Genomic DNA, 14,815 nt, shown 5'->3' on the forward strand with positions numbered 1-14,815 from the left:
CATGTGATCTGTGTGTGCCCTTGAGATGTGTACCAATTGCTGGTCTGACTCGCAACATGTGGCTGGGGTATTCCAAACAAACCCATGCAGCAGGGGACTCCAATTTTTGAGCATCAGGAGTATGTATATCAAGTATGTCACACTTGCTTAGCCACCTGACTACGGTCTGGGGCCAAACACTGTTTCACTTAGTCCTGGCCAATCATGCCCCCTCAAGGGCATTCAGAAACACTCTGTAATCCCACTCCTGTGTATGAAATTGCAGGTTGTGCTTAGTGACATGTGCCCTCAGGTGTTTGCCTCTGTGTCATTAGGGTGTGGCTTGTTGCTACGTACAACTGGGGTGTCCATGATTCAGAGGGTCAGCATGACATCTGCGATGTGACTGTGAGAGACAAGACCTGTGTGACATATAGGTGTGGGATCATCTGACAGCGCACAATGGTGTATGCAACTGTGTCCTTAATGCATCTGGGTTACATGCATGGCAGACTGTGATGTGTTAATGTAAAGGGATTTGTGTTTGCTGAGACTCATATGAATGATTTGCATGATGTGGGGTCTTCTAGGTCCTGGATATGTTGTTTGCATGGGATGGGCAAGTGCGCCGGTCATCTGCAGAGTTAGCTTTACCCCTGAGCTAGGATTGTGAGTCAGTGCATATTGTTGTTGTCTGGATGCCCTGCCCCTGTGACAGGAGACAGTGTTGACTGGCTTTCAGGGCATCACAGTGCCATGGCATTTAACTTGCTATGAGTGAGCCTGCATTGTGTTCAAGTGTGCACCATGCACCCCATTGTGGCATTGCCCATCAGGACATAGTATATCATAGTGTGTGTTGCTGGCATGCACCCCAAGCATGTGAAATGAGTCTCTGCCCATCCCTTCATCCGGACACCTGTACTGAGTCAGTAGCAAGAGATGTGCTGTGTGTACAGTGACATACTCCTACATGTTCACTTGCATGTACAACTAATGTGTGGGTGGTGCATGTTGGCACATTGGGGTGTTAGCATACAACATGCAACGGACATATGTGTGAAAGTCAAGGAGGGATATGTGTGCCATGGTTGATGTTGAGAATCACAATTGACTTATCCTAAACAGCGTTGGCACTTTGAGCTGTGTTCAGCTGATGATGCCAGGGCTTGCCCTGTGATGTGATGGACTCACTGTGGTGTGTGCAGTCAGTGCAGGTGACTGATGTAGTTCTGTTACTTCCTATTCTTATCCAGATACATCCACGGCCACAGGAGGGGAAAGCTCCACGGACCCGGAGGAGCCACAGAGCCTTACAGGGACAGAAGGAGAGGAGTCGGGTGGACCCAGTGGCACGGAGGGTGAGTTGAGCCACACAGAGGAGTCCTCAGCACCATCCCCCCCAGCTGAGGGCCACAGCAGCTCTGAGGATGACTCCCTTGTGAAGGCGGGTGTCAGCAGCCACCAAACCCCAGCTAGTGAGGCTGTCTCCACCCCCGCCACCACCACCACCACCACCACCACCACCACCCCCCTCCCATCGGCTCCCATCCCAGAGGTCCCTGTGGGCTCCCGTGTTCGTGAGCATGTCTCCTTTGTGCCAGGCACCGCACCCCCTACCCCTGTGTCCCCTGCTACCCTGAGTGAGGAGTCTGTGGACTTACTTAGACAGATCCATGTAGGGCAGACGTCGATGCTGAAAGTCCTCCATGCACACACAGGTCTGTTGACACAACTGGTGTCATTCATGGAGGTCATTTCCTCGGGCATGTCTGCCCTACAGAGGACCAATCAGTCCGTGGCCTCCTCCCTGATGGTAGCAGTGTCTCTCCTCCAACAGTCCCGCACCCCTCCTACCCCTGCACCAGCCACGATCCCAAGCACAGAAACCCCCAAACCAAGGTCTAGACGTGCACACAAGCAAGTGCAGGGGACGGATTCCACACTCACAGGGGCTGGTTTGCTGACACACACACAGTCATCCACAACCACTCCACAGTCCACCGAGACCTCTCCCTCCCAGCCCCCTTCCCTTGCCTCACCTGCAACCCCATCCCCCCAGAAGCTCTTCCTCTGTGACCTTGGCCTCTTCCCCACCGACCCTGCAGATCCTGATTATAAGGGGAAGAGGAAGTCCCCACACACAGAATGGAGTGCCCCTCACACCCGGACACCCTCCCCCAGGCGCAGTCAGACCGAGACGCCCACCCGCAAGTCCCCCCGGCGCCAGAAGAGCAAGACTCCCCCGCCACCATGCAGCTCCAAGGCAAAGTCTCCATCCTCCATCCCCCAGGCCACCACTCCAGAGGTTCCCCCGCCACCCCCTGCCCTGGGTTCCCCCACACACAGATACACCATCCCCAAAATGCTAAGGCCATCCCCCCCAAGCACGTGCTCCTCCACACCTGGTCAGACAGTTGGTGCCACTGATGTGGGGACCGTGTCCCCCCTCCTGCCCTACCGAACTCACCTGTCCCCCATTCCACTCCCATGGATGTAAGCACTGCTTTCGAGTCCACAACCACCCCGTCTGACTTGGGCACTGCAGTGGTGAGCCAATCCACTCCATCTGACCTGCCCACTGGAGTTGTGCCGGCACCCACCCCATCTGACTTGTGCCCCACAGTTGTGGCAGCACCCACCACTTCAGTCAGCTCCACTGCAGTTGCAAGTGTCTCGCCTGCATCCACCACCTCTTCACTGCCTCCTTCTGCTGCGCCCTGATCCTGTCCCTGCGGTGCCTGGCTTGCCCCCATATATGCCCCTCCGAGGGGATGACCACGGTCCTTAGCAGTGCAGGCAAGCAAGGTGTGACAGTTGTCACTCTAGTTCACTCCTTGGCATTTGGACATGGACTGGCCATTGGCCTTTTGCTTGCACAGACATTTAGATTTTCATATACTGAATTTGTCACTCTAGTTCACTCCTTGGCATTTGGACATGGACTAGCCATTGGCCTTTTGTTAGAACAGACGTTTCACTTTTAATATGCTGAATAAAGCGTTTTTCTTTGTCCCTGTGAACTTGATTAAGCTGTACAACATGTTAATGTTGTTTTACATGCCCTTGCACCTGTAATGCTTGGTTTACAATGTTGAATACTGATGTGTTGATGTGAGGTACTCCCTGTGGTCCATGAGATATGTATCCTATTCTGGTGGGAATCCATGTCATCCTTTGCAGCTACCTGGGTGTGTCAGGATCAACTATTTGAGTACATCTCTCTGTGAGCATTTCATTGGCATGGTCACATCTGTGGCTTGCACCCCTGCACATATGATGTACTTCCCATTGTCCAATTTGTCACTTCCACATACTTTGTGCTCATCAAGACTGGGCCTTCAGGTGTGGGCATCATTGTAATAGGAGCAACTGGGGCCTCTGTGCAACTTGCTAGACATATTTTTGGGGTATGTGCAGATGACTTAGGGGAGACTCACGTACCCAGGCTGTTGTGACCAGAGCCTTCATTGTGTGGTAACTGATGGCTGACTGACCAAGTGTTCTGCAGACATGAGTGGGACTTGCGGTGAATATGTTTGGCACAGCTGGGCTCCCACAGGAGTTGTGTCCCCTCAAGTTCGTGTGTTGTCCAGTGACATGGCCTGGGCCCATGGTATGTGTTGTATGAGCATGTGTGTGTGTCCACATCCCTGTTCATACACAGTGTTCCCTTGATATGTTCCTGTTGTTGATGCTTGCTGACTGGTACTGGGTTCATCCCACTACTTTTCAAATGGGCTACCAGATGTGTGGGTGCATGACACACTACTGTTAATTGGTGTATCATCATTGTGATTTGTCAATTCTGAGTGGTGATGATGTTGTCAGACACAGATGGGACACAGCCAGGGTTCCTCAAGGCACTTGTTTATTCGCAATATCATGTAGTTGTCCCTAGGTGGTAGTTTTCAGTGATTGAGACATTTGTATGTGTGTGTGACTGCTCCCACTTGTCGGGTTCACGGCTGCGATGCTGGCAGGTGTCAGCATGGGTGAATATAGGATGGAAATTGAATTAATTAATAATTGAATAACAGTTATATATTAATTGAAAATTATTTTATTAAATAGTAATTATTCAAATTGATTAATTGTTGTTTTTAAAAAACATATATACATATATGTATTTTTTATGTTAATTAATATGTTTTATATTAAGAGTTTAATACTTTTTCTATATTCATGGGGTTACTCATATATGTAATGTTTTTGAAGTGAAGCACTTTTCCTAATCTTGATTCAACTACAGTAGGAAAAGTAAAATGAATATCTTCTCAGTTCAACACTTTCCCGTTCTTTAGAGTGGGAATACTAAATGTTATCCCATGAAGTCAAACGCTTTCCCTACTGTTGCACAGATTGGAGTGAGAGTACTACATTCAACCCCTCCGAAGTCCAACACTTTCCCTATAGTTCCTCTGCTTTGCATGGGAATAGTAAATTTTATGCCTCCGAAACCCAGCCCTTCCCTGTTGCTCTGTTTGCAGTAGCATTAGTAAATTTCACCCCTCCGAAGAACAATGCTTTCACTATTGTTGCTTAGACTGGAGTGGGAATAGTAAATCTAACCCCTCCAAAGTCCAAGCTTTTCCCTACTAATGTGGTGACCGGAGAAGGAATAGTAAATCTAGGGCAAGATGTATGTTTGCAATTTCCTAATAGCGAATTTTTGTGATTTGCTTTCAGGAAATCACAAACTGCAATTACAACAGTGTGTTTAAAACTGTTAGCAATTCCCAGTGTGCCGCAAATGGACCTGTTTTGGGAAACAATGGTTCTGGTGTGGCCTTCAGGTCCATTCAGAAATGACCCTGTAGGGGGCACTATGATTGAGTGTAGGAAATGAATTCTTAAAGGGAGCGGTAAGTAATATAAAGAGGGACATGTAGGTCAGTATATGACAGATGTTTATTCCAAAACCATAGTATTCAGGTTCTTACACAATAAGTGAAAATGAGCATGATGTGAAAAGTGAGGGTGATATTATAATAAAGACATCGCATTGACAACAATAGTATGAACTCCTTTAGAAGACTTGTAAAGAGTAAAAGGAGTTCATGTTGTTGGGGGTTGACGGCGTTTCGAACTCAATTATTTGAGTTCATCTTCAGGACATACATAGGTGAGCAAGCTGAATCTAAAATTGATGGGAGGGGGAAATTAAAAATAGTGATAAATATGACATAGTCTGGGGGAATTGCACACAGAGAATATGTATTGCAAATGGTGTGAGGCAGGGGTGTATTTTGGCCCCTTTACTTTTTACCCTTTATATTAATAATTTGGAGCAAGTTTTAGGGCAAACTAGTAAAGACATCCCGCGTGTGGGGGTGCGATTGATCCCGGCACTCCTTTACGCGGATGATGCCGCATTGTTAGAAAGAACGGCGGTTGGTTTACAACTTCTTTTACATTCCTTTGCTACATTTATGAAATCTCTGGACTTAAGTGTAAACTTTGCAAAATCGCATATAATGATAACTGGCACTAAACCGAGAAGGGTTAAAACACTTAATTGTGAGGGCAACGTGATCACTAGGGTCACAACTTTCCCCTATTTGGGCGTTCTATTTGACGAACGAGGCACATGGACTCCGCAATTACATGCAAAAAGGAATGTTTTGGCAAGATCCACATCCGCAGTTTTAGCTTTTGCCCGCAAATTAGGGGCAAAACCAATGCAAGCCCTTTTAAAAATATATGGCGCAAAATGTATCTCTATTGCAATCTATGGTTCAGACATTTGGGGTTTTCGTAAGGCAAGTGATATTCAAGCTGTTGAGAACAAATTTCTAAGAAATTTGTTAGCAGTGCCACAATCCTCACCTACATATATAATTCACCAAGAGCTGGGGATTGGTTTTATTGAGGACCAAATTGCATTAGCACCTCTCTTGAAATGGATCACAACCTGGTTAAACCCCGAATTAGCACTGAACCGTGAGATATTAAATGATTGCCTGGCCCTAGACCAAGCTAGCCACATCCCTTGGTTAAGCCATGTTAAAGGCTTGGCAGTGAAACTGGGTCGTCCAGACTTATTTAACTCACCAGCGAAAATAGTCAAGGGTGACTTGCAGTGGGTAAAACGTTCTTATTTATATATGGCGGCCATGGAAAGAGAAGAAAGGGAGCTGATAAAACCAACTGTACGCGATCATCAATTACTAAAAACGTCCCCTGCAATGGAACCATATTTGATTGTGGTATCTAACCCTAACCACCGCTTCCTTTTGACAAGATTTAGATTAAATCAATTACATTTCCTTCTTGCTGAACCCCCGGGTTGGAGAAAGGTGGAGGATCTGGGTGTGCGTTCTTGTGATAATTTTTCTGTGCAGGATACAATACATTTTATTTTTTTTTGTGAGCATTTTTTGCACATTCGAAAGCGTTTTATTCTCCCAATTCTAAAAGACAAAGGCTTTTTACAAGTTAAACCGGCACTAATGTATCTACAGTTGCTATCCAATGTCTGGGAGATTTTTAGCATAGCAAGTTTTCTTACTGCTGCAAATAGGATAAAGAAGAAAAAAATTGAGTGATTTTTAAGATTGTGATTACATTGATTGATCTTCATGTTTTAAGGATTTTATGAGGGGATACTTTTGTTTGTCCTACCTGACTCATTAAGATTAAATTGTGCAGTTAATTAATGTGGGGGATAATAACTGAGATTGATTTTTATGATTCAGCTTATATTAATTGACTTACATGTCTTATGGTTTTTCTACAAATGTTACATTATAGATTGTTTGTTTGTGACCACTTAATGCGTAGTCTTGCGTAAAAACTTTCTTGCTGCTAATTAGTATTTTATCAATTTTATCCTTTTGTATAGTATGCTTTTATGGTTTTAATTAACCGAATAAAGTACTTTGACTGACTGACTGACATAGTCTGATCCCTGAATATATATACATCATGGTCAAGTCACTGTTTAATATTTGAAGCTCCCTATTGGGCAGTTAAACATAGTCAAGTTATGCACACAGATTATATTTCAGAGTATTAAACATTAGGATTTAACAATAACACAGAGCGTGGTAAACAGTTAAGAACAAGGATGTGCCAGAGAGTCAAATTAAGCAGAAGGGGCATCAGAGGAATGAACGCTCTTGCACGATGGGCGGCATTCTGAGTATCCAATTTAATTCAAATAGGTCTGGGAACTGCAGGAATATGCTTGCGCAGCCCCGCTGTGGTAAAGAATATCAAGTAACTATAAGCGGAGCGGTGCTGTATTGGATTGAGGTCCGGGATCTAAGTAACTGAGAGCAAGGGAGTGAGGCGCGATGACAAACGCTCAAATCCCAGTAAGGTGCAGACACTAACTGCGCTTGAATGCTTGTTAATTAAGTGCCTGGGATGGCAAGTGCCTGAGAACCACTGCGTTGCTCTGTTTGTTATGCTGGAGGAATAGGGCAGTAATATGCATAGCTTAATTTACCAGGAGCATGGGACGAAGGTGGTGTGTAAGCAGAATGCATTGACTGGTGTTCCAGAATTAATAAAGAGAAAGTGAGGCGCGAGGACAAGGCGCGGCTTCCAGTACTATAAAGACACTTACTGGGCTTGAATGCTGTTAATGTAGCATCCGTGGTGGCAAGCACCTGTGAAACGCTGCGCTCCTCTATATTTGAGCGTGGGAGACCTGGGGAGGAATGTGAACCTGCCTCATCAATAGTCATGAGGCAGGTCGCAAATTGCGACCCTTTCTGAACAGCTGCAATCACAGGGATGGTGGGCTTCTGGGCTCAACAGACCACCAGGCCTGTGATTTTAAAATAAAGCAATCTTTTTGTTTGCAATGCAGCCCGTTTTCCTTAAAGGTATACTGGATGAATTTCAAAAATAAAAATGAAAAGCTATTTTTTCATTTTTTAAGAGTCGGCCACTACCGGCTCTTAAAAAATATTGGCACCCACATTCCCAGTCCTTGGTGGTAACTGCAAATGCTTTGTGACCACATTTGCGGTCGCAAAACAATAATACATACCAGTGCTATTCAGTATTAGGAAGGGATGCTCTAAACATGCACCTTCCTAATACCGAATCGCAAAAGCAAAATGCGATTCAGGAAAAAGTTACAAATTTGCATTTTACTGGTCGATATTGACCCAATGGGCAGTTTGTGACTGGCAAAATGCTTTGGATATCTGGCCCCTAACCCCTCCGAAATCCAACACTTTCCCTACTTTTGCATAAATTAGAGTGGGAAATGTATATTTAATATTCTTAGACTTCAATAGTTTTAAGAAATTTGGTTAAATAGACTTTATACCATTATTTGTTTTTTTTATAATTTATACTATTTGTTTTTATTTCTATGTTTTAATGTTCATAGTATAGATCCAATAATTAAAAACTGTAAGTAAGAGCCTTAATAGTGATTGAGAATTATACACATTGCTATAAATATTGTAACACTTTGTTAGGACTTGAGACTATCTGGCTAGTTTAGCCATATTTGATAGAGAAAAGTATGACAAAACAGTGTTTATACAATGATGTTTTGTATTAATTTGCTTAAATATAATGTTTGGCATTTAGTGAAGAGAATATCCATTAATTTTAAAGATTAGGATTACTATTATATGATGTTAATAGAGAGTAATTACCACTGATTTGACATATGCTCCTAGCTTTAAATATAGCAGATTAGAACCACAAAGACAAGGATTCAATGCATGCTTGAGCTTCCATGAGGAAACTCAGAGATGTAAACGTAGTCAGGGTGCATTTTGAGCTGGTTTCTTTAATTGGTTTAGTTAATAATTTTCATTGACTATTTGAGTAGGAAGGGTATATTGGTATAGCCTTTTAAATCCTCAGGAATGTTTTTTTGAAGGTGTTTTAAAAATGTGACGGTATGTGATGTGAATATGAAGAAGGATATTGTGGCTGCTCACTACCAACATGCACAGTAGCACAAGTGAGTTGTAAGATGGTAACCTGAGGAGATCAGGGTTTGGTTCCGGTCAGGAACAGGAGAGGTAAAATAAAAACCAAAGGGTTGGTATTGATGCTTTTTGATTATTTCTTATATTCATTATTGTTTTTCCATCTATTATTATTATTTATCTCTGGTGCTCCTTGGATCTGTGGAACACTGAAATTTAAATTTAAAGGTAAATAGACTCAAAGAGCTGATATAAAAATGAAATATATGCAACCTTGATTTGAAATAATACCTGACTTCCTCTTCTGGGTCAAACTGAGAGGCTGGAGGTTTTTGTGGGCTTTTTGGAATAAGTATGAATATTGAGTAAATCATGGCGGTCAGTTTCATGCAAAGTGATTGCTGTGAGCCATTTTTTGTGGATGTTAGAGGAAACTCCAGGTGAGTGAATGAAATTTAGTGACTGAGGTGGTATTTCAGGATGTATATTGTAGATCTTGATATTGAAGAAATTATGTTTTTTCATGCATGGGATATTAACTATAGTGGTTAATGAGGGAGAAAGTATTAAATCAGCTGTAGAATATAGGTGTATATATTTTTTATTAGAAACCACTGATGATAAAGCAGTGGTTTCTAATAAAAAATATATTAAAAAGAGAGATACAACGGATCAGGTCAGAAGGATTATTACTTTATTAGACTGGGCGCAGGCCTCGGGATCCCCAGTCGGAATCGCCTTACTTGATGCTGAGAAAGCGTTTGATAGGGTAGACTGGGGGTTCCTTTGGCAAGTATTGACCTGGAAAAAGTTTCCTATTGAATTCATATGTGCTTTAAAAGCTTTATATAAACAGCCCAGGGCTGTAATTCGAATAGCCTCTGACACATCTACTACACTATCAATAACGAGGGGGACTAGGCAAGGGTGTCCATGTTCCCCTCTTTTATTTGCACTTTATATCGAGCCGTACCTGCAAAAATTAATACACCAGGAAAGTATCCCTCCGGTTATAATCCACTAAGTAGAGTATAAAATTTTCGCGTATGCTGATGACGTCGCGATTGCCACCTCGGATATTAATTTAGCATTCCCTAAAATTATAGAGGCAGCCCGGGAATATGGTTTATGTTCTGGATATAAATTAAATATAGCTAAAACACAAATAATTCATTCTAGTGTTAGCTCACCAACCGATTTGACATATTCTACAACGGCTTTATATTTAGGTGTAATACTTTCTGCCAAGGTTGAAGATATTGTCGATCTTAATCTTGATCCATTACTCGTCTCAACCAACAGATCTCTTGAAAGGTTAAATAACCTCCATCTCTCCCTTTATGGTCGTACCAATGTTATTAAGATGCTCTTTTTCCCCAAATGTCTTTATTTTTTTCGTACCATACCCTTATTATTTCCTTCTATTTTATTTACTAAAATAGATAGAATAATCTCAAGATTTCTTTGGGGATATAAAAGAGCTAGGCGATCCATTAAATGGTGTTCACTTCCTACGTATAGAGGAGGCTGGGGACTACCAAATCTCCGCTTATATTACCTGGCGGTATCACTTAAACTTATGAGAGTCCTGATTTTTTAAGAAATATTATCAAAGGACTCTACTTACCCATCAATTTACGAAATGATTCTAGGTGCTCGAGTACGTCAATGTCTTGTACGTTTTTCAGAACCAAGTTATTACAAAAAAACAAGATTTAAAGTCATATTGACCGTTTATCAGATATGGAAACAATGTAAGAAAAGATTTAGCTTTAATAACTTTACCTATTATATACCATTATTTAATAATCCGATTCTGCCACCAATATTTTCAGACCAGATTCTCCAGCAATGGCAAAGACTCAATATATTTAGTTTAGGTGATCTCTATCAAGAAGGACGATTTGTCTCATTCTTGCATGTGCAACAATATTATAATGTACCCCAAAAAGATTTCCTTAAATACCTGCAAATACGTAGTTTTTTACTCACCAAGAACTTATTATATACTAACAAAATTAAGAAAATTGATATACTTGAATGCTGTAAGAAACAAAATAGAATTGGCATAATTTATCAGACTATGCTAACTCGGATAGAAGATAATCTCGATTTATTTAATTTAAAATGGCAAAAGGATCTGGGCATAGAGTCTGTTAATCTATCCGACGCCTTATATTTATCTGATTTAGTCTTAATTATTGGATCCTTAAAAAGCCAATTCTTTATGAGTATTTTTGATTTATACTATACTCCAGCCAAGTTGATGAAGTGGAAAGCTAATAGAGGTGATAAATGTAGTTCTGTCCAAACTTAACTCAATTTATCTCTGAAATTCAAATGTTCTTGAATAATATTATGAATTCATCTGTTATCCTTTCTGCTGAATTTGTTATTTGTGGTGTCCAATCAAATCCTGCTAAATTTTGGACAATTGCTGAAGAAGGCTTTTTATTTATATCTATGTCTATTTTTAGATATTGTATTACCTCCCATTGGCTAGATACTGATCCTCCTTCGTTCTCTCAATGGCAATCGAAACTGTTGAATATTTATCAGCTAGAGCAAGCTGTGTATCGGCTAAAGGGGAGGAAAAAGAAAGCTTTAGGTTTAAATATTTGGGCCCCTATTTGTAACTGGATTCAATCTTAGAAGGTTTATTTTCTTTTTTCTGTTCCCACTTTATTGCTTTTGTATTTCAATGTCTTTGAAATGAAATCTTGTCTGATTTTACTCAATCTATGTCAATTTCTCGTATGATTTGCAATGCTCGATCAATTATTCTTGCTGCTGTAAAAATCTAATAAAGATATTAAAAAAAAAAAGAAACCACTGATGAATGAATTTAATCTAAAGTCAAAGGTGGTAGCTTTGAAAGGATAATGTCATTTTTGACACTGGATATATTACATTCTATTTATCCATATGATTTTCCAAATATCTAAAAATGGGGTAGTAATTATTGATAGTGAGGTGAAACATGGGTGAATATGTCCCATAATCGACATGTTGGGTAACTGCTGATATATTCTTTGATTGTGAGTTGTTAAATGTGATGTTTGCAATGTATTATATTTTATTTCGTACTTGTAAGGTGTTGATCAAGAAATCTAACTGAATGTAGGCTTTGCCAGATTTAATGGATAGATAGAATGTGAGTCCCATTTCATTTCTGAGCTATGACTGTATTTTATGTAAACATGTGGCATTAGTATATTAGTAACTAGAATGTATGATAGAGCATTTATTTGGCAAATTGTTTTAAAAATGAATTTAAAGATGTATTTCTCAAAAAATATGAGTTAGATTTCAATTGGAAGGGATAAAATTGCTTCGGATGCTAGATTAGTAATTTTATTTTTATTGTTTTTCAACTGTTTTCATTGTTTTTTGTCTTTTGCTTCCATGTTTTGTTAGTTATTCTATTATGAGATCAATTACGGATATCGATGGAATTGTAATTGAGACAAATATGAATGGATTGAACAGCTTCATGATATGTAAAAATGTGTATATTTTATGAATGTTTTTGTCATGTATATATTGATTTTGTGTATACTGCTGCTATTGGCATGTGTTGGCGTGCACCTGAACTCTGCCGGTGTTAGCAGTTGACGTGTCCGCCCTCAGTGCCTCACAAATCCACAACTCCTTTCTTCACTAAAGAAGGGATGGCACTCCTGGACATGGTTTCCATTAAGCGTGCATTTATTAAATAATAAATCAATTATCAATTAATCACTTTATTTCACCAGTACAAAAGAACGGCATAAAGTATTCTACATACAATATTCAATCATAAAAACACTAAAATACAAATTTATGGACACTTTCATAAAAAGTCCTTAAAATTACTTAATTAGATACAACTTAACTAAAAAGATCTAAAATTCATATGAAGAATAGTCATGTGTTTTGTATTATAAGAGTTGCTTTCTTGTTTTTAAGGCTCACCGTAAGAACAAGGCTAAACAATAACAAGTTAATGGATAAAGAGCAGGACGTCATTGTCTAAATCTGAGGCCATGCATAAGTGGAAGAATATATATTTTTGTTTCCTCAATATACAGGCTGCAAAGAAATAACAAATGAAGTTCCCCTTGTTGAGACCGTGCATCACAGGGGCATGCTGAGAGGGCGTCTGCAGAATAAACGTAAGAAGGAAAACCCAACATAAAAGGAATACATTTTAGGCAAAACCTAAGCAAAAGATGTCGATATTGGGCCCTTGTAACAAAGGATAAATAATTGGTGTCAGTATTGTTTAGTCTTGGTGTTAAATTATATTGTATGACCCTGGATTTAGTAGAATTAAAATCCCATCTATCTCTCATTCGCTTTCCTAACAATAAATCTTTTAGTTCAACCTTAGAGACAGATGAACATGTTAATGGAGTGTCAAATAGTTTACCCATACCAATAGAATATAAGATGCACTTTACATGTTTTGAAGCCAATTAAACTTACTTATACCATCTAAAGTTAAGCAGTCCTGCACTATTTCATGAGTTAACTTTAATGATTCTCTTTTCCAGATTGAATGCCAAATGGAGCAGCACTAATCTTATCTGGGCTATAAGGTACATCCAGTTCAGCATGGCAATTGTAAGTGGAGCACAATTGAGGGACACCTGCTAATCGTTTTAGAAAACTATCCTCAATTAGTTGTATAGTAGATGTATTAGCTATTCCCCATACAACTGCCCCATTTGTGGCAGCAGAAATTGATTTTGCCTCATAGATCTTTTCAACTGTTTCTATGGGTTTTGACACAAGCTTCTTTATAAAACCAAACAGGGCTCCCATGCTTCTTTCCATTAGGAGACCTCTGTTCGCCACCATGTTTTGACATGTGTTTTTCGAATTGGATAGTATTCCCAGATAGGAAAAGGTGTCCCCCAACTCCAAATTTCTCCCTTCAATGGTTAATCTTGGATGTTTTTTAAGTCTCGCTCCTGCCTCCAGCACATAAGACTTAGATTCATTAACCTTGAGATCCAGGTTATGCATAAATTTGGCATAGGTTCCTATTAAACTTTGAAATGCGTTGATCGTCCTGGCCAATAGCACTGCATCGTCAGAATATAGGAGTATCGGGACGGGAGTTGCACCTACAAAAGGGACATCTGATGTGGACCCAATCAGCTCAACTTCCACAGCATTAGTGTATAAGGAAATTAAAAAGGGAGCAAGAATTCACACCTGCTTCATGCAATGGGTAATCCTAAAATGTCTTGTACATTCACCCTGTCTCCCAGAGCAAACACACACTGAAGCAGCAGAATACATCTCCCGAATAAAGAACAAGTTAATAGCCTCAGCATTGACTGATTATTTATAAATGCACACTAAATGGAAACCAATTCCAGGGGTGATGTCTCTTCTTTAGTGAAGAAAATAATTGTTATTATGTGTATACTTATATGTTTGTTTGCAGCCTTGAAAAAGAGGTGTTGACCCCAAAACATGTGTTGGCTGTAGGTGGAATATGAAGAATTTTGGTGAAAAGAAATGATAAAAATAAAGTGAATCATAAGAATTAGTGTATATCGTCCCTGTTTTAATTATATTGGAGTGTTTGGATAACCTTTGAACAACCTTCTTTATGGGTGAATGAAAGATGAGAAAAGTGTTAAAGAAGTAAATATAATAGATTAAATTGGGATAGAAGAGGGAGAAGCAGATGTGATTGAAGAGTGTGTTAGAGCTCAGTGTAACAGAAAAGGGTGAAACTACAAATGAAGGTTAAACAACAGACAGTTAAAAGAAACTGAAAGAGGTAGAAATGTAGGCCAAAGTGATGCTCATGGTGCAGGAATCTGGGGGTCAGTAGATGTGGTGGGACTTCAAGTGTTGGAAGACAAATTTGTGAAAAAAATATTGTCTGTCCCAGGAGCTTGCTCACATTTTATATCTCATAAAGCACTAGA

Source organism: Triturus cristatus, chromosome 10 (genome assembly GCF_964204655.1).
Source record: "Triturus cristatus chromosome 10, aTriCri1.1, whole genome shotgun sequence".
Lineage (NCBI taxonomy): Eukaryota > Metazoa > Chordata > Amphibia > Caudata > Salamandridae > Triturus > Triturus cristatus.